At 41.1% G+C, this 26,127-nt stretch overlaps 2 long non-coding RNA genes across 5 annotated transcripts in view; one reads left to right on the forward strand and one right to left on the reverse strand.

Moving 5' to 3' along the window:
• The window catches only part of LOC147918207 (uncharacterized), a 36,587-nt gene extending 14,511 nt beyond the window's left edge, over positions 1-22,076 (forward strand). The window contains exons 3-4 of one of the 4 annotated variants that reach the window (XR_015551575.1): positions 13,659-16,552; positions 20,997-22,076. This is a non-coding gene — a long non-coding RNA (uncharacterized LOC147918207). Of the gene's footprint in view, positions 1-1,144; positions 1,738-13,658; positions 19,145-20,996 lie in introns of those variants that run through there. The other 3 variants (XR_015551574.1, XR_015551572.1, XR_015551577.1) reach the window with 3 other exon arrangements.
• On the reverse strand, positions 1,731-13,706 carry LOC147918209 (uncharacterized). The gene is made up of 3 exons (XR_015551579.1): positions 13,496-13,706; positions 13,110-13,256; positions 1,731-3,962 (listed from the first exon to the last, which is right to left on the reverse strand). It is a non-coding gene; the product is annotated as an uncharacterized LOC147918209 (long non-coding RNA).
• Positions 22,077-26,127: the final 4,051 nt, after the last annotated feature.

A 26,127-nucleotide genomic window follows, 5' to 3' on the forward strand; every position in this document is an offset into this window, starting at 1 on the left:
TGGGAACGGCGAAGCTCTTGGTTATAGAAAAGAATTTATTGCCAGAGCAGATTTTTTAAAAATAAGATAATAGTAACAATGAAACAACAGCTAATATTGATATATAGCTAATATATGCCAAGGAGTGAAACAGGGCTTTACATAGACTATCTTGTTTAATTACATCTCTGTGATCAGTTCTGTTATTATTGTCCTTACTTTACAGAGAGTGACACGGAGATTCTGAATAAATTAACCCTGCATTGTCACACAGCTAATAAGTAACAGATGGGAAGATACAGCACTATCTATCTATCTATCTATCTATCTACTTATCTATCTATCCATCCGTCATCTGAATACGTATATCTATCTATCTATCTCTATAAATACATATATTTTATTCATACAATGAGATATGGTGGGGTTTAGCTACAGAAAAACTTGAGAGAAAAGATAATTAATTATAAGAAGTCCAGAAAGAAAAACTGAGGTCAGAAGCAATGTCTGGGATGTGTTGTACATGTGTGGCAGATGGGCAACATCATCAATAGGCAGGGATGGCTCTTATCTTGGGAGAATGAGGTTATATTTATTGGCAGGTCCCCCTTCTTGCCATCCTCACTCTAATGTTAGGGAATTTATGATTAAAAAGAAAAAACAAACTGCTGATAGCAGGGATGGCCAATTCATCATATTGTCTTGACCAAAGAGCAGCCCGTATTCTCTGACATGGTTGTCTCTCTAGCCTAGCATCTTTAGGGAGGAGATATATCAGTGAGATAAGAAGGAATAATTTTCCCCTAGGACCATGGAATAGGTTGTGCAGGTTATTTACTGCACAGTCCCATGGGAGTGCTACTTACATTGGAGTCTCTCTGGATGGATACCCTGGAGTTATACAGTGTACAACCTTTGTGACTGTGCATGGCAGACCTGCCCCCACCAATGAGATCAGCCATATGAACTGCATGACCAGTGGCACAATTGGTGCCTTCTCATTTCTCACTGTTCCTGTGCACGTTTGCAGACAGAATGTTTAGATTATAATTAGACACTGGAAGCTCTGGAAAGAAGAAATGAAACACTGATGTAAAGAAGGAAAAAGAGCTGTCTCTGAGTTTGCATTACCTTGAATGTTCACAGCCTCCTGTTGCCTTTCTAGGAAGTGCTCCCCTGTTTGTTGCTGGGGTTTTACTGCCAATTGGGGAATTAGTTGAAAAACGCTGGATGGAAACAGAAACTCTACAAGAAGTGAAACCAAGTTCCAGTCAAGAATGAAACCACAACCGATCACATGAGATGCCCATGTCATCACCTGGGCCACAGACAGGGGAGCAAATATATTGATGATCTGGTCCAGCTGCTGGACTGCTGCATTCATCCTTGTAAGTGAGAGGAAGGAAATATTGCAACTTAGTGGATGTCTGTCCTCCGGATGACTTTAACGTCATGCATTTGCTAGATTTGCTTGCCATACACAGGGTGAATGATGGTAAAAACAGGAATTATCCCTTTCAGTCTAACTCTGGATTAATTATAGGATTTTCAACCTGGAAAAGACCTTTGGGATCAGTTCTGTTGGAACTTCAACAATTGACAGATGAGTAAACTGAGAACTAGAGGGACTAGGTTACTTGGAGCTAATTGTTCCAACTCCTGTCTCAGTGCTCTTTCTATCACATCTCACTGTCTTAACAAGGATAATATTCATAGCCATTATTATGACTAACATGCTGAGAGAGGAGAGAGGTAACAAACAGGACAGAAGTAGTTGGATACTTCCTCTGTGCCAGGTGCATGGTTCTAAGCCTTCTACATAGAGCCATCTCACTTAATCCTCACAGTAACTCTAAGAGGTCAATAGTATCTCCCTTTTACAAATTAGGAAACTGAGGCAGAAAGAGGTAAGGTTATTGGCTCAAGGTCACAGAGAAGGTAAACGGTGGAGCTGAGCTTCAAACCCAGGCAGCCTGACCCCAAAGCTTATTCTCTTAACTATCCCACCGTCATTGAAGAATATATTTACAAGATCATTTTAAAAATTACAGTGAACTCCAAACCAGAATCTGTATTTTATTTTAGATTTCTTTAAAATTAACTAACAGACACTAGGAAGAGTTTCTTTCACCCAGAGACAGAGGACACTTTCAACACCATGTCACCCAGCTATTACCACATAGCTGTTCTATTTTGGGTAGTTATTTAAGCCACAGTACATGCAAATAAGTGTAGTTGGAAAGAAAACATGATTATAAGGGGCTTCTACTCTTTGTAAGGAGTCTATTTTAATAGACTCCTCTGTAATAGCTTCCTTCATCTTGGCTATCAACACTCACGAACATTTTCTAGCAGAGAGTACCAATTGCACAAATACAGAGTAGGGCAAGATCTCCAGCTTTAAGCTGGCAATTTGAATATCTCACAGTGTGAACGGTCCAAGTTTTATAAACGGAAGAAAAAAACAAAGAAGATGCCAGATTCTTCCATTTAGCTCCATTATTGAAAAAAAATCCACCCCTCACTATCAGTGATAAGTAATAATCAACAGTCACATTTGGGGATGAATTTTTGGAGGAAAGTAGAAGCTTATCCCTGGCCAGAATTAAGAAATCTCTTTGTGTGTGTGTGAGGAAGATTAGCCCTGAGCAAACATCTGTACCAGTCTTCCTCTATTTTGTATGTGGGTTGCCACCTCAACATGGCTGACGAGCAGTGTAGGTCCACGCCGGGATCCGAACTCAGGAACCTGGGCCACCAAAACGGAGCATGCCGAACTTAACCACTATGCCATGGGGCCGGCCCCTAAGAAATCTTTTGATTCACTTATTTTCCAGGTCTAAAATTACCAAGGAACTTCTATAATGTATTCTGAGTAGCTTCTTTCCCTAAAGTACAGTCTATATATCCTTTTGATAATAACAATATCATCCATTTCTTATGTGCTTCCTATGAGCAGACGTAGCACCAGCCAAGTGCTTTACAATTCTCATATCTCAGAATCCTTTGCAAAAATGAGCTGGTGGCAGGGAGAGGGAGGGTGGTCGTTATTTCTCCCAATCTACAGATGAGGAAAGTAAAGTCTTGAGATGTTAAGTAACTTGCAGCTGGCAAGAGCATTAGCTAGTTTTAGCTGGATTCAAATCCAGGTCTGTTTGATTCCAAATACCTTTCTCCTAAAGGTTACTTGGCTGCTTCGGTTGGAGCCCTGATTGGCTCATCAACTCTGTTCACTAAGCCAGGCCTACTTCTCAGCTGAGTAGGTAACCCGTGATGACCTGTGAACCCTGTGGTGGCACAGCTCACCAGCCAGCTGGCCTCTGTTGTCACCTATGAAGCTCACAATCCAGTCCCTCTGAATGATGATGGTCAGCGCTGTGCTGGGCAGATTTGCCAAGGCCGCCAGGGTGATCACGGCTGCAGAGCCGGCCACCTACAGAAGGAGGGTAAAAGGAGTTTGGAACCCAGGAATAGACTTTCTCAGCCCATTGTGGTACATCCGGTTATTTATCTGACAGCTTGAGGAGCATCTAAATGAACACACAGACTTTTGAGAGAAAGAGGTTCAATGTAGGTTTGGAGCCAAATGTGTTGATTCTAAACATTTTCTTCTTCCCATCCCATTAGCATCAAGATCTGATGCTAATTTGTACCTTGCAGACAGACTCTGCTGTTCTACTGTCTTCATGTCTGTGGGATTTAGGCTCTGATTCACAAATTAAGGGTGAGGAGAACACTGGAGAAAGATTAGCCAGATCCAAAACCGGCAAGCAGGTTTTGCTGTACACTGAACCGTACACTGAAGGGCATTCAGGTCTTGACTTTGACGTTCACTCTCATGGCGCAGGACGGGGGGAGGACACTCACAGTGAACCAGGCATGCCAGACTTGTTCCATCTCCCTTTTGTAGGAGAACACAAGCACCAGGACAACACAGCAGGCGGTGACAGAGGCCTTCTGAGTGAAGAGCGAGGCATAAGCAACTGTGAATAGAAACAATATTTACTCTTGGTTTTAAGTGACAGCTTGCAGCTACATCATCATTTAATGCAGAGTAACAGCATTTGACCAAATCCCTGTGCCAACCAGGGTTATCGTTTCCATCGGCAATCGCAGCCTTGAGTAGAAGGCAAAGAGCAGGCTCATGTGCTCGCTAAAGGCAAAGCCTTTGCAACCAAAAGAAAAAGAAAGAGCTGGGGTTTGCAAGTAAATGAAAACATACTTTGAGAGAAGGATGATATACAAAAAGTGAGATAATAGACAAATCAAAAAAATTAAAATTTTTTACTGACATATCACACTCTTCAGGATTTAATTTATGACTGAAGTTATCAGTATGGCCTAAGGACCAACACACTAGATTTTAAATGTTAGCCTTTTCAATGGTGGGGCTTCAGAGAATGCCTTTCCAAGCCTCCTAGGTGGAATGAAAACAATCATGTTGACTAATAATCAAAAGAATAGGAAAAACTTAGGAAATTCTACCTTCTTGTTGGGTAAAGGAGAGTTAAAGAGATAGTAGAGCCAAAGGCTGAAAGTGGATCTACATTTGAACAAATAAGTCTCCAGATATTAATTCCTAGTTTAGACAGATTACTTGGCAGAAAAGATATCTTTTACACATGGAAATTTTCTTTAATAAAAATAACACTAGTGTGTTATACGTAGATAACACCAGGGTATTAAAAAGAAAGCATGTTTTCAGGAATTTAATATTAAAAACATGTAACGAGTGAGAATCTAAAATCTACCATAAAATATTTTAAATGTAGTACTAGAGAAAGACACATGGCTGTATAACTCTTTTTCTAGTTTTTAAACGTTGTATTCTATCGCTAGTAAGTTCATATCTGTATTTTATTTTACTAAATAAGCCAGAACAGCTAGTGAGATCATAATTTACCACATAATTATGTATGTCATAGGTAAGAGTACTACCTTTATTTCTTGGTTTCCTGTCAATCCAATCACCAATTAAGACCCCAAATATTAATACAGATCCAGCCACTACTAAGCCAATCCCTGTGTCTATATAATTCTATCAGGAACACAGACATGGCAAAGTTTCACATTTGGTCTCCCTGCAAGGCAGTAGAAGCAAAGCATGTTTCAATCATTGACCAAAAAGATAGAACAAAATTAGAATCCAGAAAGGTACATTTCTCCCAAAGGACATGTAATATGCAGGATTTAAAATCAGAATGTCAAAATTATACTTTTATGCAATACAGCTATAACATTTTTTAATGCAACATAGTCATACTTTAAAAAGCTGGGCACAATATGTTTTACAATCTTAAAAGCATCAAAGAGCCAAGAAGCCCATGAGAAACTATCAGAAAAACACTTGTGGGAACTTCAGAACCCCAAGAAGTAAACCCAGGCTACCCTGAGATATCTGCTGACTCCAAAGAAATAAAAAAAAAATTTTTTTTCAGGTGCCAGGGATGGGGGTCAGGTACCCAGGATGGAGGTCAGGTGCCTGGGGTGGGAGCTCAGGTGCCAGGGATGGGGGCACCTATAATGTAACAGAGTAAATGCTGTTACTCTGTGAAACAGAGCTACAATTTTGGTGGCCTCAGAAAGTCAGATGATTGAAGTCCATGCCCACCAAAGAGGAGACAAAGATAAAATAGTTCCCACTTTAAGCTGAGATCCCACATAACTCCACCCACAGGGTAAGTAAGGTTAAACTACAAGTAAGCCAACCCATGCCTGGACTTATAGTCCAGCTTACCTCATCTGATGGTAAATCTCAAGCCTTGAACTTGGATGAAACTGGTCCCAAATGGCTAGTGCCCACTACGCATTTGGTAGAAACCAATTAAAATCCTCTCTAAAAGAAGATACTGTCATCTTAGGCTTCAAAATACTCCTACAATAATTTAAAAACACAATGCCCAGCATGTAGTCAAAGATAACCAGTCATACAAGGAAATGAAGCACCATAAGCAAGCTCTGCAATAAATAACAGACGATAGAAACACACACTGGCTGTAAAATAATAATGCTTACTATATTTAAAGAAATAAATGCCAAGTCTGACAATCTGAGCAAGGAATTGGAAACTATGAAAAGTAACATAGCCAGTTTGAAAAAGAACTAAATATAAATTTTAGGGCTGAGAAATATAGCCATAGAAATTAAAATTAAAAATTAAATTGGTTTTCTAGCAGATTCTAATTAGAAAAGTCAGTTAACTGTAGCTATGTCTGAAGAAAAACTCACAATAAAACACAAAAAGACAAATTGAGGGAAAGAGGGTAAGAACAGAAGATGAAAAAGAAGAAAAAGAAAAATATAACGGGCCAGACGAATAGAAAACACAAAATAACATGGTAGATTTATCTTAACTATATCACTAGTTATCATTAAGCTTAAATGAACTAAATGTTCTGATTAAAGGATGAAGATTGACAAATTGGATTTGAAAATACAACTAGGTGCTCTTTACAAGAAACACATTAAGACAAAAGAAGAAGAAAGATGGCAAGTAAAAGGAGGAATAATGATATACTATGCAAACACTAACCCGAAAGAATCCATGTCACTAAACTGATGTCAGACAAAGTAAACTTCAAGGCAAAAAAAACATTGCTTGAAATAAAGAGGATCACTTATTAATGGTAAAGGCTCCATTCATCAGGAAGACACAAAAATTCCAGTTTTGTATGTATCTAATAACAAGGGCTCAAAATATATGACTTGAAAATGTGTAGAATTAAAAGAATAAATAGACAATCATTGTGGGAGATTTTAACTCACCACCTGCCTCTTGGTAATTGACAGCACAAGCAAAAAATATAGATACATATTAAGGGCATACTTAGATGTATTTTATATATTATATAGAGAGATGGATGTGTGTTCTACTTAAAGGTTACATAAAAAACACCATCCCTGACAACTTCAGAATGCACGTGCTTTTTAAGCACATGAAACATTTGTAGCAACTGACCAGACAGTGGATCATAAAACAAATCTTAATTTCAAAATATCGAACCATACAGAGGATGTTCTCTAACTTCAAGGCAATTAAGCTAAAAGTTGATTTAAAAAAATCAGAAATTCTTCATATGTTTGTAAATTAAGGACTTCATTTCTAAATAATCCATAGGTCAAAGCAGCAATCATAAAGGACATTATAAAATATTTTTAACAAAGCAGATCAGAACTTGTCAAATACAGCTGAAGTACTGCTTAAAGAGAAATTTATAGTCTTAAATGTATATTTTAGAAAAGAAAGGCTGAATTTAACTAACTGTATATATTAAGAAGTTAGAAAGGGCACAGCAAATTAAACCCAAGAAAACAGAAGAAAAGCAATAATGAAGGTAACAGCAAAATTTAATGAAATAGAAAAATGGGATACAATAGAAAGGCTTAATAAAGCCAAAATCTGGCTCTTGGGAAAAACTAATAAAATAAATTGTGGTTTATTATACAATGGAATAGCCAGCCCTGGTGGTCTAGTGGTTAAGATTTGGTGCTGTCACCACCACAGGCTGGGTTTGTTTCCCAGTCAGGGAACCACAACACCTGTCTGTCAGTTGTCATACTGTGGCAGCTGCATGTTACTGTGATGCTGAAAGCTATGCCACTGGTATTTCAAATACCAGCAGGGTCACCGGTGGTGAACAGTTTTCAGAAGGGCTTCCAGACTAAGAGAGACTAGGAAGAAGGATCTGGCCACCCACTTCTGAAAATATTGGCTATGAAAACTCTATGAATAGAAGCAGAGCATTGTCTGATATGGCACTGGAAGGTGAGAGGATGGTGCGAAAAGACCAGGCAGGGTTCTGCTCTGCTCTACACAGGGTGTCTAGGAGTCAGAAGTGACTCGAAGGCACTAGCAACAAATACAATGAAATATTATACAGCAATGAAAAGTACCAACCCAGGGCTGCTTGCAACAGCATGTGTATTACAAACATAATGTTGAGCAAAAGAACCAAGACATTTATAGAAAGTTCAAACTAAACTTGAACTAAACTCAACTGTAGCATTTAGGGATGCCTAAACCAGTAGTAAAACTATAAAGAAAAGCAAGGAAGTGAATGTCACAGAAGTGAGGTTCATGGCTACTTCTTTTTTTTTTTTTGGTGAGGAAGATCGGCCCTGAGCTAACATCTGCCAATCCCCCTCTTTTTGCTGAGGAAGACCAGCCCTGGGGTAACATCCATGCCCATCTTCCTCCACTTTATATGGGATGCTGCCACAGCATGGCTTGACAAGCGGTGCGTCGGTGCACGCCCAGGATCCGAACCGGCGAACCCTGGGCTGCCGCAGCAGAGTGTGCTCACTTAACCACTTGCGCCACCTGGCCAGCCCTCATTGATGAGAAAGGGCTGTGATTGAGAAGGGCCCCATGAGGGACTTCTTGGGTGCTGGTTACATCCTAGTTTTTGACTTTAGTGGTGGTTTCATGTATTTGCTTTATAATTATTTATTATAATCATTCCTTACACGTATATGTTTTATGCACTTTCCTCTATTTGGTAATTCAAAATATGTGTGTGTCTGTATATATATATATATATTTTTTTTTTTTTGAGGAAGATTAGCCCTGAGCTAACATCTGTTGCCAATCCTTCTCTTTTTTGCTGAGGAAGATTGGCCCTGGGCTAACGTCTGTGTCCATCTTCCTCCACTTTATATGGGACGCCACCACAGCATGGCTTGACAAGCGGTGCATAGGTCTGGGCTTGGGATCCAAACCTGCGAACCCCGGGCTGCCGAAGCAGACAGCACGAACTTAACTGCTGTGCCACTGGGCCGGCCCCCCAAAATATTTTATAGTAAAAATATACATACATTTTGCGTTGAATACTTTGAGACATTCTAATTATCTATTAGAGTTCTTTTAATTATTAAAAATACATTAATTTCATTTTGATTCATCTTTCTCATATTGATAAGGTACAATTTATATAAATCAAAAATCTTGGACTAATGAGGTAGATCAGAGTTGCTCCTAAAATGCATATATCCATTAATTATTAAATAGTAAAAAAATATGTATTTCTTTAAAGCAAATTTTGCCTTTTAACTCAGAGGAAGTAAAATCCTGTCTAGCGCTAATTTGCTTTTAGAGAGTAGCCTGGTGCTAAACAAAAACACAGGCAACAATAAAGCACATGGGTTTGCTCAACAAGTTAGGGGATTCTTAGGGCTTCTGCTTTGTTTTTCTTTGGTTCAAAGCAGTCTTCATTTGTCACTGAGTGACCACTAGGGAAATATTCAATCATATTCCTCTTCTCAAGTCTAGAGATGGAGGGAGAGAAGTGAGCAAACCATTACACTGCAATACATGCTTTAAATGTAGCCCAAAGTGTGATGGAAGAACACAGAAATGGCAGCAACTCAACCTGGGAAGGCAGGACAGGGGCTTTGAGTGAATGTAACCCCTGAGGAACATCTGAGGGCCAAGAGGGAGTTGAGCTAGCAAGGCGGTTTGAGGTGGAGATAGCTTTCTAGGTTGGGAGAACCATGGGTTCAAAGGTCTAGAGAAAAGAGAAAGCATAACTGCAAACAAGAAAATCCAGAGGTTGGGATGTAAAAGTTAGAGGGAGTCGGAAGGAGGGAGGAGGAAGCAAGTCCAAACGGGGATTCCCTCTTTCCCAGAAGAAACAGAAGAGAGGTGGATCATGAAGCCACTGTGCCCCTGTGTGGATTCCCAGCTGCAGGGGCCTCATCTCTGGCCTTTAAAACATACCCACTCTCCCCGTGGAGCTGTGGGCTAGACTCTATCTCAGCTATTCACCCAGGAACCCTCTCCTGCTTCCCTCCTGCCCATCTTGACCATCACTCCTTATTCTCACCTTCCTGACATCCTCGCCAAAATGACTCCTGATCCCCATCTGTGCCAGCCACTGCCATCCCAGTCTTCCTGGTCTCCTCCTGCAACCTCCAGTGTGTCCTTCTTGTTTTAGAGAGCCCTGTTGAAAGTCCTCTTCATCTGCTCCCACCACCCTCCATCTACTTGTGTTCCTGTATCTTCTATAGAGGCTACCACCAAGTCAGATCCATCTTTGCAACCCTCATCCAGAACAGCCCTACTATAGTGGCAGGGATTCCACATCTATTCTTTCCTTCCTTCCTTCCTTTCCTCATGCCTGCATACTCTCCTTTACGTATTCATGCATTCTAAATTTAGTGAGCGTCTACTATCTTTCAAGTATTTTGCCAGGCACTGGGAGTAAAGTGGTAAAAAAGATAGACAGGGTTCTTACCCTTCTGTTATCCAGGGATAACAGACAATAGACAATGAGCTATAACCCAGTGTGATGAGTTTCATGTTAGATGGGGCTGGTGCCACCCGGTAACGCCACAAGCCAGTCATGGAGGAACCATGGCAGGTCGCTTAAGAGGCCCTCTGGAACCCAAAGGGCAGCATAAGGCACTGAGGAAGGACGTCAAAGTTGGACATACCATCTCTTGATACAGGAGCACTACCCAGCCACCCACCCCAAAGCTGGAAGACTAGCGCCTTGAGTCCTTCACACCTGTAGAGATCACCAACCCTGTGGCCTCTCCCCAGCGCACCCCCATTCTTTACCGCCTCAGCAATGCCTGAGGCATCAGGGTTTTGCTGTTCATGTCACAGCCCAGCACTGGACAAATCTTCCAGTGACAAGCACTGCATTGAAGAGCAGGGTCTTTGGCGGGTATCACAGCCTGCTCCAGGTCAGCCCCACTGGTCCCCAGCTGGTATCAAGAACTTCTTGGGAGCTGGCCTCTAACATCAGGAATTCCCTGGACTGTTTCCAGATCTTCCATATGGCCCAGCCAGTGGGGAGGGTCTGGCAAGGGGTATATTACCCCTCCCTGGCTAATCTCACTTCAAATTCATATCACTAACCATAAGTGGGTCCTTAGGCTACTCTGCCCTCAGACTGCATTTTTCTCATCCCTTTACTTTCCCACTCTACTGACTTCTCTTCTCTCCTGAAATCTTTCCTATCCTCACTCTGAGCTGATGGCCTTGTTTCCTATGTCACTAAAGATAAAAGCAGTGGAAGAGGACTTCCTTGAGTTCCCATCATCGCACCTGCCCACCTACCCACAACTGTGCCCCACCTTCCTTCCTGTTCCGATGGGCACCTGTCTGCACCACTTACAACAAAACCAACTCCTCACCACACCTCTCTCCCCTCCTTCAGGAGTATATCAATTCTTTTTGATATATAAGATGTATACATAAGTGATATATCCTTATTATGTTAAGGTTAGATCAAAAAGAAATATTTCATATAAAACACTGGGGAAAATCACTTAAAATATTTATCCTAAGGGTGAAATCTACATTTGAAGGTAGAACAGTCACATGGCTTCTGTCAGTGATAGGACAGCTCCAAAGGGTCACCACAGGGAGACAGAGCAATAGGTTACAGATGCAGCCCCAATAAGATACTTGAGTCAGGAAGCCTGGTGGGCCTGGTCGACATGGTAGAGAAGGGGTGTTCTTAGGCCTGCTCTAAGCCAGCCCTGCAATAGATCTTCCATGTAGCGGTCAATGTCATGGTCAGTCACGTCCCAGATGTTACTGAGAAATGGGATAGCCAGCCATAATATACACGAGCACAATGCCAGCAATCAACACCAAATGCCAAATCATCAGACAAATGGCCCATTGTGGTGGTGAAGGACTTATGAACACTCAAAGACCTTCTGAGCCCAGGCATGCAATTCTATGCCTTCCAAGGACACATGATTATGGCCCTCAGTGATGATTTGGTGGCTATTATTGGTCTGGGAATTCATTCCAATACATCTACAATGAGCGTGCAGCATCCTTTCTAAAAGAAAGCCTCCTCTTGGACCAAGGGATAGGGAAGAGGACAAGAGGGAACTTGAGTTATGACTATTACTTGCCGTGATCAATAAATGGGCTTCTGTTTAAAGATCCCAGATGTCGAGAGTATCCTATTATATTGGCCTCACACAGGCTGAGGAGAAAGTAAAAATTAGAACAGCTGCTGAAAGCTTTCAGTTCTCTTTTTCTTTATTAAGCCTGATGACTCAGACTGAATTGGAGCTTTTTGTAACAGCCAGGCACATCCTCCTTGCATAAATGAGAGAACATGCAGCCCACTTATTACAGTGCCTCACATATAGAAAACACTCAATCAACTGTGGTAATAATGTGATGACAAGTAGTACATATTCTATTCTGCTGCATAATGTCTATCACAATGAGAACAACCCTTAAAAGTAAACTGTATACTGAAATGTATTACCAAACTGGAAAGTGAAACAAAGGATAATTTCATGTATGGTTAAAAAGTTTCCATTTCACTGGGCTAAAGAGACCAGGTGCAGGAAAACAAGAAACCCCAAGTCTCTTTTGGGGCACTGTCTCGGTGTTCTGAGCACCCGATTTCCAATACGGTGGTGGAGTGCCCCACACCAACAAACAATTCTCAGATACCAGCAGGGTGTCCAAGAATTCAACTCAGTTCTGACACTATCTCCGCAGAGATAGATCAGATTCCACAGGTTAAGGGTTCAGTCCTACTGTCCCCCCACCCCACAACCTGAAGACACCAGTCACAAGCCCAGGCTGTTACTTGTGTTTCTGACCAACGGCTACAGATTGGAGGATCCAAGGACCCCCTCCTTGGACTTCAGATGCCTGTTGCAAGCTCAGGTTGTTACCTGTACTTCTGACCGACTGGCTATAAATCAGAGGTTCCCACAACCCCCTTCTTGGGTTTGGTTAATTTGCTAGAGTGCCTCACAGAACTCAGAGAAACATTTTACTTACTAGATCACCAGTTTATTATAAAAGGATATAATGCAGGAGCGGCCAGATGGAAGAGATGCACAGGGCAAGTTATGGGGAAGGGTGCAGAGCTTCACGCCCTCTCCGGGTGAGCCACTCTCTCAGCACCTCCATGTGTTCACCAACCCAGAAGCCCTCCAAACCCAGTCCTTTTGGGTTTTTATAGAGGCTTCATTACATAGGCATGATTGATTAAGTCATTGGCCATTGGTGATTGATTCAACCTCCAGTCCCTCTCCCTTCTCCCCAGAGGTAAGGGGTTGGGACTGAAAGTTCCAACCATCTAATCATATGGTCGGCTCCACTGGCAACCAGACCCCACCCTTAGGTGCTTTCCGAAACTTACCTCATTAACATAACAAAAGACGCCTTTATCACTCTCATCATTTAGGAAATTCCAAAGGTTTTAGGAGTTCTGTGCCAAAATGGGAATGAAGACCAAATATATATTCCTTATTATAAATCACAGCATCACAGGCACCATTTCTCTTTTCTGTTAAACAGCAACATGATATAGTGAAGAATGAGTTTTGGTTTAACTTCGTTTAAAATCATTTCTGTTACCTAGTGAAAAAGAACAATTTCCCCTCTAGAGAAAAAGGACATCTATGTAGCAAATGGAAAGCAGCTGCCATTTTCTCTTTTTCTTGTTAATAGGACATCAATTTTATTCAGGGAGAGAGTGCACCCATAGCCCAAGGGGATGAATCACAATGGATGTAAGTCACTTACTGCGATGCCTTTTCCCAGATCCCCTATAGCTGGGATTGGCCTCTGGCTGTTCTAGCAACTGAGAAGTAAGCAGACGTCTCCTGGGGGCTTCTGGAAAAGATTTTGCTTTCGATAAAAGAGGCAAGTGCAAGAGAAGAGCTTGCTTCTGCTGTTCCCCGTCCAGGCCCTTGCCTTTGAATGTGGCCGTGATGCCTAGAACTGCCGCAGCCGCCTTGCAATCATGAGTTGACCGTGTCAGAAGCCAATCGGCTGAGCGTGACAGGGCAGATGGGCAGAACAAGCCAGGGTCTTGATGGCATTGCTGAGCTGCTGAACCAACCCTGACTGGATAACTTCTGGACTTCTTATTTAGTAAGTAATGAATGTTCTTTAAGTTTCAGCACTTGTCAGTTGACTTTTCTTTTACTCGCAGCCAGAAACATTTCCAACAGATACACAGACCTTCAATTACTGGTTCCATGACTGTCCATATTCCCAGTATCTAAATTTAACTATTGTTAATATTTACCACATTTGCTTTATCTCTGTGCGTACATGTATTTTTGTATATGTTGAAAATAAGTTGTAGACATCATAACATTTCAGCATATATCTCCTAAAAATGAACACATTTTCCTTCATGACCACAATGCCATTATCCTTCCTAAAAATATTACTAATTCTCTGATATGATCTGAGACCTAGTCCATGTTATGCCCCAAATGTCTTTTTGTGGTTAGAGAAAACTTCCATTTAAATGGTACAAATGGGACTTGGGATTTTGTTTTACTTTTTCTTCTTCTTGTAGTCAAAAGGAAAATTCACCACTCCCTCCTCCCGTAACAACAAAGTTTCCTTCTCCAGGCCATTATGGCTTCTGAGCCCAGGGGAGCCCCTGGGAAGATCTGAATAAAGCTTTGGAGTTAAGACTGTCACAGATCACCTGAGAGCCTCAGCCACATATCTTTCAAAAGTATTGTAAGAATTCCCATTGGAAACTTATTTGGGATTGAGCTCCTGGTGTACTAATGCGCTTCTCCGTTAGACAGCAGGGCAAAGGACTGGGAACAGTCAGTGCGGAGTAAAGCATCGTCTCTGGGAGGCAGGTTTCTCTAATTTGGGGGCCTATTTTATCCCTCCTCCCCAAACAACCCTACACATCCCACTCCACAATTTACGTGTAACAGTGTGAAAAAAGGAACAGGAGATGACATTTTTTTAACCCACAGTTGTAGTAATTATAATGCTAATTTTGTATTTGAATAGTCAACACTCTTTATAGACATAATTAGGAAAAATTAAGATGCCACCACACTCTGGAGGAGAGACAGATGAGAAAACAAAGCTAATTGTTTTGTGACAGACATTTAAATTAGTGAAATCAATTGAGATTTTTGTAAAACATTGTTATGTAAAAGGACCAATGTTGCCTATCTTTGCTTATTTCTTTAACTGCCCATTCTACTTACTTAAAACCACAGTGCTCAGAGGAACTGTGCAATTTCAGATTGATGATCTGAATGCAGCAGTGTGGGCTCCACAAAGCCACAGAGGCCATGTGCCCCCTTTCTCAAGTAGAGCTTTCTAGGGTAATGTCTGACCAGAGATTTACCTAAACCACTTTTCTCTCTCTTTATTCACCTGGTGCTTGTGGTTTTAGTCTGTTTTTTTTTTTCATTTCCAGAATTTTCACCTTCATTTAATTCTCCCACCATTACCAAATGCTAGGAGAAAAAGATTTTAAATAATGAAAAATATATTTAAACTACTCTAGTATGGTCATAAACTGGAAGAAGTCAATGTACTTTAGCTTAATTCCAATTGGATTCCTCTAAAACTGTTAATATTTCATTTATTTCAACTGCAGAAAGTTAATTGTGTAATTTATTATCAGGGCTTTATTGCATATGAATAAAGTCATAGCATTCCCATGCTATGCTATCAACATATCTGTTGACAGATAGAGGCCTATTATTATGCTCAAAACCAGTTATTTTGGGAGAAATACTCAGCTAGCTATAATCAGAGACTCACAAATTTATCACACACAAAAAATGGTTAAAGATATGTTTTGACTAAATTATCTGTGTTACCTTTCAACCCAAGAACAATGATATAAGTAATTTATCCTTCTTTAACATGTTATTTTTTCAACTTTAATTTTTCAAAAGGGCAAATTTGTTAAGCTTAGTATAACTAATTCAAGCCATAAATAAAATCTTTGTTATGTTTTCACGAACATGTATCCCTGAGAAGCAAATGCTTGCTTCTGCTAACGACTATTTTACTTCTAAATGGAATTAAAAAGAGGAATTTCTAAAAATTTAACATTTTGCTTACCGAGCATAGACAACAGGAAGGCTTAGATCTTTCGCTGGACTCCCAGAGGCCGTATAGAAAGATGAATTACAAAGCAATGAGTGAACGGCTTCTGAACCACACATGGGCGTTGCTACCACTTTGTACAGCAAGTGCTGGAGGTGCAAATATCTCCTGTGGTCTGTAGAAAGAGGCCAGCAGTTTCTGCCGCCAGTGACTTCACGGCACAGTATATGCTCTGGTGGGGGCCCTTCTGGCCTGGAGGTCGCTGCACTGGAAAAAGAGGACACATCGCCTCTCTTGCCTCAACATGGACAAGGGCAAGAGATGTCCAAAACATCCCTGTCTTAAAAAAACCTAGGACACACGCAGAAGCATTCGTTAAGGTTTTTAAAGAAGAAAGTTTCATTTTGCACTTTGAAATATGTCAGAAATTGCTTAGCGGCAAACAAGAGCTGGCCCTCTGCACAGCTAAGTGGCAACACACCTCCAGATGGCCTCCCTGCTTAGAAAGTGTCCCCTTAGGACCATGGCTCCCCAGGCCTTCCCACGGCTGGCTGCCCAGCATCTTTCTCTTTCTCCCTCCAGGCTTTGAAGCATTGATGCTCATCTGCGGTGCCTCATTCCCTCAGCAAACAGTACTGGCCAGGCCCTGAACAGATGACTCCTACTAAAGGTTAATGCCAAGCAAAAGTCTTGGGCTTGTCCTCCAGGGTTGATCGGCCTTCTTTCGAAGAGCAATGTAAAACTAACAAAAAGGTGTTCAGTTTTTTTACAGGAATTTCAGGAATCAGTAGTTTCTCTTGGGTGGAGGAGGCTGGGATTGGGGATGGTTCCAGTTCTTTGGTTCATAACATAATGGATAACACTTAGTAGCAGCTGTGGCCCAACAGATCTTTCTTTTTTCTGTCCCAAAACCTTAGAACAATGAGTAAAGGATCCTTGAGGCCCTGATTGACTTCAATAATGACCTAAAATATTTCTCTCAGACAGGCTCAGATTCTTAAGACTGCCTCCATGTTTAGTCCATACATCTTGTTCACAGTTAACGGCAGAGAGTTAGTTGAGAAACCTAAGAAAGCTTTTACATAATAAATGTTCTACCAAAGAAAGCCAAAAAGACATCATGAAAACATTCAATTTGACACATTCCAGATAAATTATTTAAATTTTTCTGCAAATGCTTTAGCCTAAAATAAATGGTCACGTTTGCAGAAATGTGTATGATACCCCACATTTGTCAAAGCTCCTCTCCCATCTGAAAGTGCTGTAGTCCTGGTGACTGGGGGGCTGGCAGGGAATGACATAAGCCCCATGAGGGCAGGGCACACACCTGCTCTATTTACCACCCTATATCAGGTCCCATGCACAGGGCTGGGCATAGAGCAAGCACTCAAGAAATGAGCCCATTTGCTATATTTACATGTGTAAAAATATAGTAATATCACCAGGCCTGACCTGTAGGGCAAAGAATAAAAAAGATTTGTGGCCACTTCATCTTTGATGTACACACATGTAATGCCACGTGGAGGAAAAAAGGAGCAGGTGGAGTAGTTCTTTTCAAAAGGAAAATATTCACAATATACGGAAATATTAACACAACATTGACGCTGCAGGCGGTTTCCCTAAGCAGGATGAGCCTGGAGTCAAAAAAGCCAGTTTAGCACACTAGGCAGAAACTTGCTGGTTCTTGGGAATGGGATAAGAATGTTGCAGTACTTATCAAATGGCACACACACACACATTATATTATAGATGCATCTATATGCATATACATACACAGTATATACATGCATATGTACGTAAGTATATGTACAGTACATATATTTAAACAAAGATTCCTGTGATCTACCTCAAACTTTCCATAATAAATCAAAGATACTTTGATCATGAATAGAGAAATAATGAAATGATTCCCAAAGTTTGGACTGAAGCGGGGGACGGGAAGAACACTGTTCTTTATTTAGCATAAGACAACCAGCATCCTAAAAGTAACTTTCTCTACATAAACTATAAAAATCATTTCAAAACTTATCACTTTATGCTTTCCATACCTTTAAGGAACAAAACTGACATATCCGAAGTCAATATTAAAAGAAGAGAAAGGGGATTATTCCCTGGCCCCGGGGAAGCCAGCCCTTCTCTCTTTTAAACGATATTTCTTATTTTGTTGTTGTTTTAAGTAAGAGGAATTGGGAATTGAGAAATTGTTGTGAGGCTCGTACATAGTAGTAGACGGGTTTTCACTCTCCAAAGGAGAATAATTTTGCCCTCACTACACGTTGCCAGATAGAATTTCACACTTGATTTAGTAACCCTGCGGCAATTGAAACTTTAAGTTAAATGGCTCAAAGGAGCACAAGGAGGAAGCGATGGGGAACCAGATCAGACAGAAGGTCTCCCCAAAGGCGTGCACATCCCAGTTCAGACCAGTCTTATTTCCCAGCCTGGCCGCACTCCTCCTACAGACACTGGTCAGCTTTCCTCCCAGTGCAGGAACTGCTGACACCTGGGCCCAAGCACAGACTCGGTCAAACTGCCTGCGTTCAGATCCAGGCTCCTCCCCCCACCAGCCGTGTGGCTGCAGTCAAGTTCATTGCTTTCTTCAAGCCTCAGTTTCTCACCTCTCAAATGGGGATAATAATAGTACTTACCTCTCAGAGTGGGTTATGAAGATTAAACAGGAATGATAATGCACAAGGGTACTTAGAAGAGTGTCTGGGGTGGAGTTAGTATTCAAAAGAGCATAGCTATTGCCATTTATTATTAGCAGTATTGCATTTTCAATTATTATTATTATCATCATCATCATCATCATTATTACATTCAAGGAGTTTGGTCTGACTTGAGGTAAAAGTGTGAAATGGCAATCAACATGAGGGGTAGTTTTGGGAAGATAATAAGTAGTTTTGGGAAGATAAAATTAAACCCACAAACATTTTCTCTCCTTTCTCTCTATGCCAGCCCATCACCCCTAAAGTTTTGGGATTAATTTAGGCATTCCCCTGGGATTAAGGTAACAAGCTGAGTCCCTCTGAACATGATCCATACTGATAGGAACAAAGCCATCAGGGTGACATAGAGCACAATAAAAAATGTAGTTTTACTCTTTTAAATTAATTCTTAAATAATTAGGGCATAAATAGATTTTCCTCATAAAAATTAGAACAATATAGATAAGGACAAACTTTCCTTTGACCACCATCCCCGATTCTAGAGCCCTCCCCAGATATAAGCGCTGTCATCAGGGTGGAATGCAACCCTCAGACCTCGTCCATAGAAAATATACACTGTTCATTTGGTTCACATAAATGGACTCATATGCTATTTGGCAACTGCTTTTTTCATTCAATGATGTCTAGAGATGTTTCCATGTTAATATATATAAATAATTCTAGTTTATTCATTCTTTTCAATGTATGCTTATTCCTAATAATCGAATGGATTGGTTCAATAGGTCTGATGAGCATCCATCCCTGGCCCTTCTGTCTGTTCCAGAAGCAGTTGCTTTGTGGGAGAAATGCCACTAGTTTGGGAGTCTGCAGATTTGTTCTTTGGTTCTAGCACTTCTAACTAGAAGTGAGACCTTGAGATAATCATTAAGGCACTCTGCACTTCAGTTCCTTTATCTATTAAATGAGAGAATTGGATTACATGGTTTCTAAGTTCTCATGCAGCTACAATAATCAGGGTTTTGGGTATTGAGACAGAAAAGCTACTCCCTCCAGCTGTCGGAATGAAGAAAGTTGTGTGAGTGGAAAAAGCTGATGATTTTTGAAGAGGTTATTCCTGCAAATAGGTATGTGCTTTCCACAAAGTTAGATCCATTTATAAACTAAAGTCTGGCTTACCTCATTCTTTTAATGTGCACATTGTATTCAATAGTATGAGGGCTTTGGCATCACAAGGGTCAAGATATTCTTGAGTAGTCACAGAAGCACAAATTCTTCTGGTAGAATTTAGTTGAAAGTAATTGCAGCTGGGCTGTTTATTGGGGGATGCAATTAGGGCGTTAGAGCGCAAATTTGGGAAAGTGAGTGCTAAAAGGGAGGGATTGCAGTGCCCTAAAAACGTTCGTTCAATTATTTTTTCAACATTTATTCAATGCCCACTATGTCCAGTGGTGGAGATATTAAAATAAAGAACCAAGATTGTTAGCCTTTGTGCTTCCAAAATCTCAGCCATTGCCTGTTCTCCATCCAAAGGCTGTCTGCATTATGGAGTAGTTCTCTTGCTCCCCAATCCATCACCAACGTACTCTGCTGCTGGAGAGTTCAGATGAAGCCTTGAAGAGCTACTTGTCAGCACATCTTTTTAATGAGATTCCCTTCAACCTCACCATTAATGTTTTAATCAATAGAGGAGAGAGGGGTGGTTAACAATAACCATTTTAATACTCTTAACAGTGTTTCTGGAATATATTTTTTAAATTATCATTACTGAGACCAAAAAGAAACATTCTTTCATCAAAAAATAGAAAACCTGGACCTATTATGGTGTAGATGAACAGTGATGAGGTTTAGTGTGTGTGGGGAGGTTGAATGTGAGGGTTGCAATGTTGGACGAGGGGAAGATGGAGACCCAGCAAACCTTCACCTACCTTCTTTCCTTTACTCTCTGAACTGCGGTAGGTTGTAAAGACTTGGAGAGTCCATAGCATTTCTTGCCCCACACTCCCTGCTGCTGAGCCTTCGGAGAAGCTAAGTTCCACTCCTTTGCCCTACACTCTCACATTCTGTCGGAACAGTTCACATCCAAAACCACATTCCCACTCCACAGAAGCAGTCCCAGAGCTCTAAGTTTTAGGGGCTCCCAAATTTATTTGTTACTTCACTCCCAGGATTAGCCTTTTCTACGGGCTTAGAGATACAAGCACAGAACCTCCCAGCCTCATCGGGTTCTCTAGTTGACTACAGAAGTCAATCTGCAGTCTCCAGCCTTTAGACTCCCTGCCTACCTGCATCAAACAGAGTTATAGTAAAGCCAACATTGGAATAGACCCTAGTTTTCTTTCATAGGATGCTAAACATAAATCCATGAAGGGCTGAGCAAATCTTCCCTTGCCTCATCTCCCACCACCACCCACCCCCTAGCCTCCTCACACTAACCACAACAGTTTAGAGCCTGCAGAGACAAAGTCTAGTGGTCTTAAGTAAAACTGTAAGGTAGTCTCATTGGGTTTTTTGCTCCCTTTCCTTTGCAGTGACTTCCCCCTGTGCTCTCCCACTGCCTCTGGATGCCAAGGGTCCTGATTCCAGGCTCCCCACTGCAGGAGAACCTTCTCAGCCTCACCAGTCATCACAGTGCCCCTTCCCATGGTCCTTGTTAATGGTCCAGACCACAGAGAAAAGGATGGGATCGATGCATACATCCTCCTCATCTCTGAGCCCTGGGAATAGATGTCTGCCCCATACTTCCCAAGGGAGTGACATTGTATAAGAGGGTCCCTGGAGACAACAATGTTTTAAAAAATTTGTCTCTGGGGCCGGCCCAGTGGTGCAGCAGTTAAGTGCACACGCTCCGCTTCGGCAGCCTGGGGTTGGCAGGTTCGGATCCCGGGCGCACACAGATGTACCGCTTGTCAAGCCATGCTGTGGTGGCGTCCCATATAAAGTAGAGGAAGATGGGCACGGATGTTAGTCCAGGGCCAATCTTCCTCAGCAAAAAGAGGAGGATTGGCATCGGATGTTAGCTCAGGGCTGAATTTTCCTCACAAAAAAAACCCCACATTTGTCTTTAATGGTATATTTCAGACACTACCACGTGAAAGGGGGTTAGAGTGTTTTAGGTGATAAGTTTTTTCTGAAGCACCTTAAATCTCCCCACATTGCCCTGGTAAGAATGGAAATTCATTATTCTATGAATGAATTTCCCTAAAATCTCTTTTCATCCTCAAAACTGGAGGGCTGTAATCAGGGAATGAAATCGCCTACAATTCAGCAAAACACAAGAGGTTAGAACATATAAATTATCTTTTATGTAAACTGAAAACAAGTCTAATCATCAGTAAACTAAAACTGGATTATATGCACACTTTGGCAAAAATACTGTGGACTTTAAAAAGCAGTCAGTAAATCTACTAATGTCTGTGTTAGGCTGAGATTCTCAAAAATATTCCATATAGACTGCTCATGTATACATACATTCCTTTTCTGATAAATCATTCCATTTATATTAATTTGATGTCAGAAAAAGCTTTGACTGGCTTAATCTTGAAATTTCCCTTTTAAGTGAAAATATTTGAATTATTGAAAACAGATTTCATTTTAGATAAAGAGTTAAAAATGCACGTGTATATTGTGTGTGTATGTGTGTTTAATAAATTTTTTAGAATTCTATTTTGTTTCCACTATGACTAAGAGCATTCTAGTAGGTGGAAAGAAGAATATGTGAAATTGAATAAAAGGTCTAAGGTCCTTTCTTCCTCATTTTCATTCATTTGCAACCCTTTCCACAGTACCAGACTCTGTTAAAATTTAGTTCTATTTGAGGGGTTTATATGTAAATGTTATCTTGCCAAGACATCTCCAGAGGTATTGGGGAAAATTACAGAAATCTAAAAGCTATGCAAATGGTCTTAGAGAAAAACCCGACAAGTTCTGAAACCCACCGAGTGTCGCTCTGGGAGCCCAGACCCCTGAATTCCGCAGGCATGGGGACCATCTGAAGTTCAAGGCCTTCCTTTCACCTTTATCCCTCCCTGTGAACTGCTTTGCATTTTTGTCTTAACCGCTATGTGACTTTCAGGCATTCTTATCACTTTTTTCCTCACATCAACCTTATTTTGCCCCCGACAGTGAGGCAAACAACCCTGAAAAATTTTGGAAGCGTCATTTCCATATTGCAAGTCATCATATTGCATCTGCTGAAATCCACTCATCGCTTCTCAGCTAGTCATGGTAATTTAATATTCCACCCTTTAGATCTCTCGTGCGCACTGCTATTTCCCTAAACGATAAGATAACATGCAGGAAACCGTGTAGGGCAAAGATAGCAGCAAACACCAGCAAGGCAGAGAGGCTGTTTTTATTACTGTGATTTCCTTATGTTGTACACACTGTAATATCCAGCTAGACAAGCTCTGTGGTTAATATTATATTTGAAAAAGTAAAGATTCCAAGTTCTGCAAAATTTGCATTCTCAAAGGCTGTCTTCTTGATTTTCTATATTTTAAAAACAATCTTCTGAAAACTAAGATCACATTTAAATCGGCTTTGCAAATTCCAGCAAGAAACTGAGTCCACATCGCTTGAGGATCTATTCTGTCGACTTCCTTTGCTTCCTCCTAGCCAAAAAGATAAACCATTTAAAATTTTTTCATAATTACTCAAAAAAATTTTTTTTAAGTATTCAGCATACAGCTAGCTAGGCTCCCTGGGAGATATGGTACAGAAGGAGAAAGGGACAAAAAGACACCACGCCAAGAACTGGAAGAGGAAAATTCATAACCTGAATATGACTCTAAAGCAATGGAAATAAAGTAAACATTAATGGGCAGACTGCAAATCTGGTTTAGCTGTTTCTAAACTAACCCTGAACTAATTTTTTCAAAATGACCCCTCCAGAGCTGTTTTAAGGGCACACAGTTCTCCAGTGGCATGAATTCCTTTCATGTGACAAGTAAGCAGCCTTAAGCCTATAGCTGACTAGCAAAACGCACAGCCCAGGAAGAGAAGTGGGCTTTGGTCTCAGTTTACCTGCAAACTCCTGACTTGATGAAGTCTCTGAAAGTGTCTGTACCTTAGTTTTGCCTTTTGTACCGTTCTCTTTGGTTATTGCACGGATTTAAAAAAAAAAAAAGGTGGGGCAGCCCAGTGGCTCAAGCAGTTAAGTGCATGCGCTCCGCTGCGGCAGCCTGGGGTTGGAAGACTCGATCCTGGGCGCGTACTGACGCACCGCTTGGTAAGCCATGCTGTGGCGGCCTCCCATATAAAGTAGAGGAAGATGGGCACGGGTGTTAGCTCAGGGCCACTCTTCCTCAAGAAAAAAAAAAGGGAGGATTGGCATCGGTTAGCTCAGGGCTCGTCCTCCTCACAAAAAAAGAAAAAAGTTCCACGGAGAATCCCCTGGCAGAGGGAAGAAAGGCCTTCTGTTCCCATCTCCCATCCTAAGCTTCTCTGCCATCTGTATTTTTTTTTTCCTTCCCAAAGAGGAGTCTTCTCTGTCAGTCTGGGAGTTCAGAGTGCAAATCCACCCTTTATTAGCTCTGAACATTGAGCAAGTGACTTAACTTCTCTAAGCCACACATATTCAATGAATACTAAGTTACGACTTGCCAAGCAGTTTTCCAAGAGGTGAACAAGACAAAGCCCGCACTTACTAAGCTCGCCTTCTTGTGAAAGGAGAAACAATGAGCAGATGGACAAGGAGGCATTTAATCTAAAGTCAGGTGGCACTAAGCACTGTGAAAAAAAGAAAGCAGGGGGTATGGGAAGAGTGAACCATCAGGAAGGGCTCTCTGGGGTGTGAGGTTGGATCGAGACTAACTGAAGTGAGGGACTGAGTCATATCTGGGGAGAGAACAGCGACAGATGGGAACAACTTGGCCTGTTCCAAGGATGGCAAGGAGCCAGTGTGGCTGGAGTGTGGTCAGTGTGGGGCAGATTAGGAGATGCGGTCAGAGGGGTGTGTGGGCCAGGGCATACGTGCCCTGTGGGCCACTGTGGGACTTTAGATTTTATTCAGTGACAGGAAGTAGTTGGAAAGTTTTAGCAGAGGAGTGAAATGATCTGATTTCATGTTATAAAGATAGCTCAGGTTCATTTGGTGGAGAATGGACTATGTGGGGGTAACCATGGAAGCAAAAAGACCAGAAAGGAGGTTATAATATAAGCTGTGGCAAGGGATGATGGTGGTTCATTAACCTATAATGTGAGGAGGATGGTAGCAACAACTGTGTGGCACTGTTGTGAGAATTAAGAGAAATAATACATGTAAGTAACTTAACTTAGCACCTAGCATGAAGCAATAACTCAGTGTTAGCATTACTATTGTTATCATCATGATCATTTTGGGGTGATTCTTCTACCCCAATTGGTAGCTCCTTTTCTAAGTTTTGGCACTCCCTTTGCTCGAGGGATTCCAAATACTCCTTTATCCCCTCTAAATGTTTCCTCCTGTGTCCTAGAGCAGCCTTGCATACAAGAGGGTTCATGTTTCTGGTCAAAGATGTCAAAATGCTTTCTCAAGACTATTGTTATTCATTGTGGTTGTAAGTCCTGCATTTATGACAGCAGAGAGGCAGTGTGGTAGAGAGCTCTGATATAGTACCACTTCCCAGGGGGCATCTGGTAATGTGGGGGGCCATTTATGGATGTCACAATGAGAGGGGGACAGTGCTTGCACTTAGTGGGTGAGGTCTGGGGATGCTAAATGGGACAACCTTGCACAATAAATGATTTCCTACCCAAACTACTCATGCCATCCCACTGGGAAACACTTAGGGGGCAGGAGAGTCTCCATGCAAGTTGTACACAGCCCAACTCCAAGGAAGTTGTGCAGCAGGGGAGAGGGGACCTGGGGATGCCAGTATAGAGGAAAGATCATTGAGATGAGGATCTGGTCTCAGCAACCACTCTAACAATACGAGTCACGTGAATTTAGATATTTCATTCATCGTTTTTGAGCATCAGCTTCCTTATTCACAAAATGAGAGAATTTTCCTTGACTACCTCCTTGGGAAGTTAAGGAAATTCAATAAGCTGATGCCTGTATATGCATTTATTAAACTGTAAATCATCATAAGGCTGAACAACCCCCATCTCTCTGCACACGCAAGTTGCTAATGAGATAGAAAATACAGCCTCTGCCCTAGAGAATTTATAATTCAATCATCATTAACAAAGAGCTGCAAGCTCCCATTAGAGAATAAGTAGGAAATGTGCTTTCAAAATCACAGGCCTGGTTTTCACAAACCAAACATTTTATATTTAATTAAACTTTGCAAATGCCAATTCTTTTTTTCCTTTAATTGAACATATTTTCCCAAGTATATTCGTATTGTACTAAAACATATTAAGTAAAAGATATGCAAAATGCAACTTAGCCTTTTTAAGTCAAAATTACAAGGAACATTGTTTATGACACCCACCTTCTTTTAAAAATGGGAAAGGAAACAACTCAATGGCACAAATTAAGTTTTTTTCTGTTTGCTTTGTTTTTGTTTTAATTATTATGATTGTCTCCTTTATCACAAAATAATCTCATTGGGAGAAGTTCTGATCTGCTAGAATAAAATTGAACTGATCTTTAATCAAATTTCATTTTTGTAGTCAGAAAATAGCTACTACTACGCATTCATTCATTGTTCTCTCTCTCACTAATAGATTATAATT

Source organism: Ceratotherium simum, chromosome 1, assembly GCF_057802395.1.
Source record: "Ceratotherium simum simum isolate JZ-2026a chromosome 1, ASM5780239v1, whole genome shotgun sequence".
Classification (NCBI taxonomy): domain Eukaryota; kingdom Metazoa; phylum Chordata; class Mammalia; order Perissodactyla; family Rhinocerotidae; genus Ceratotherium; species Ceratotherium simum.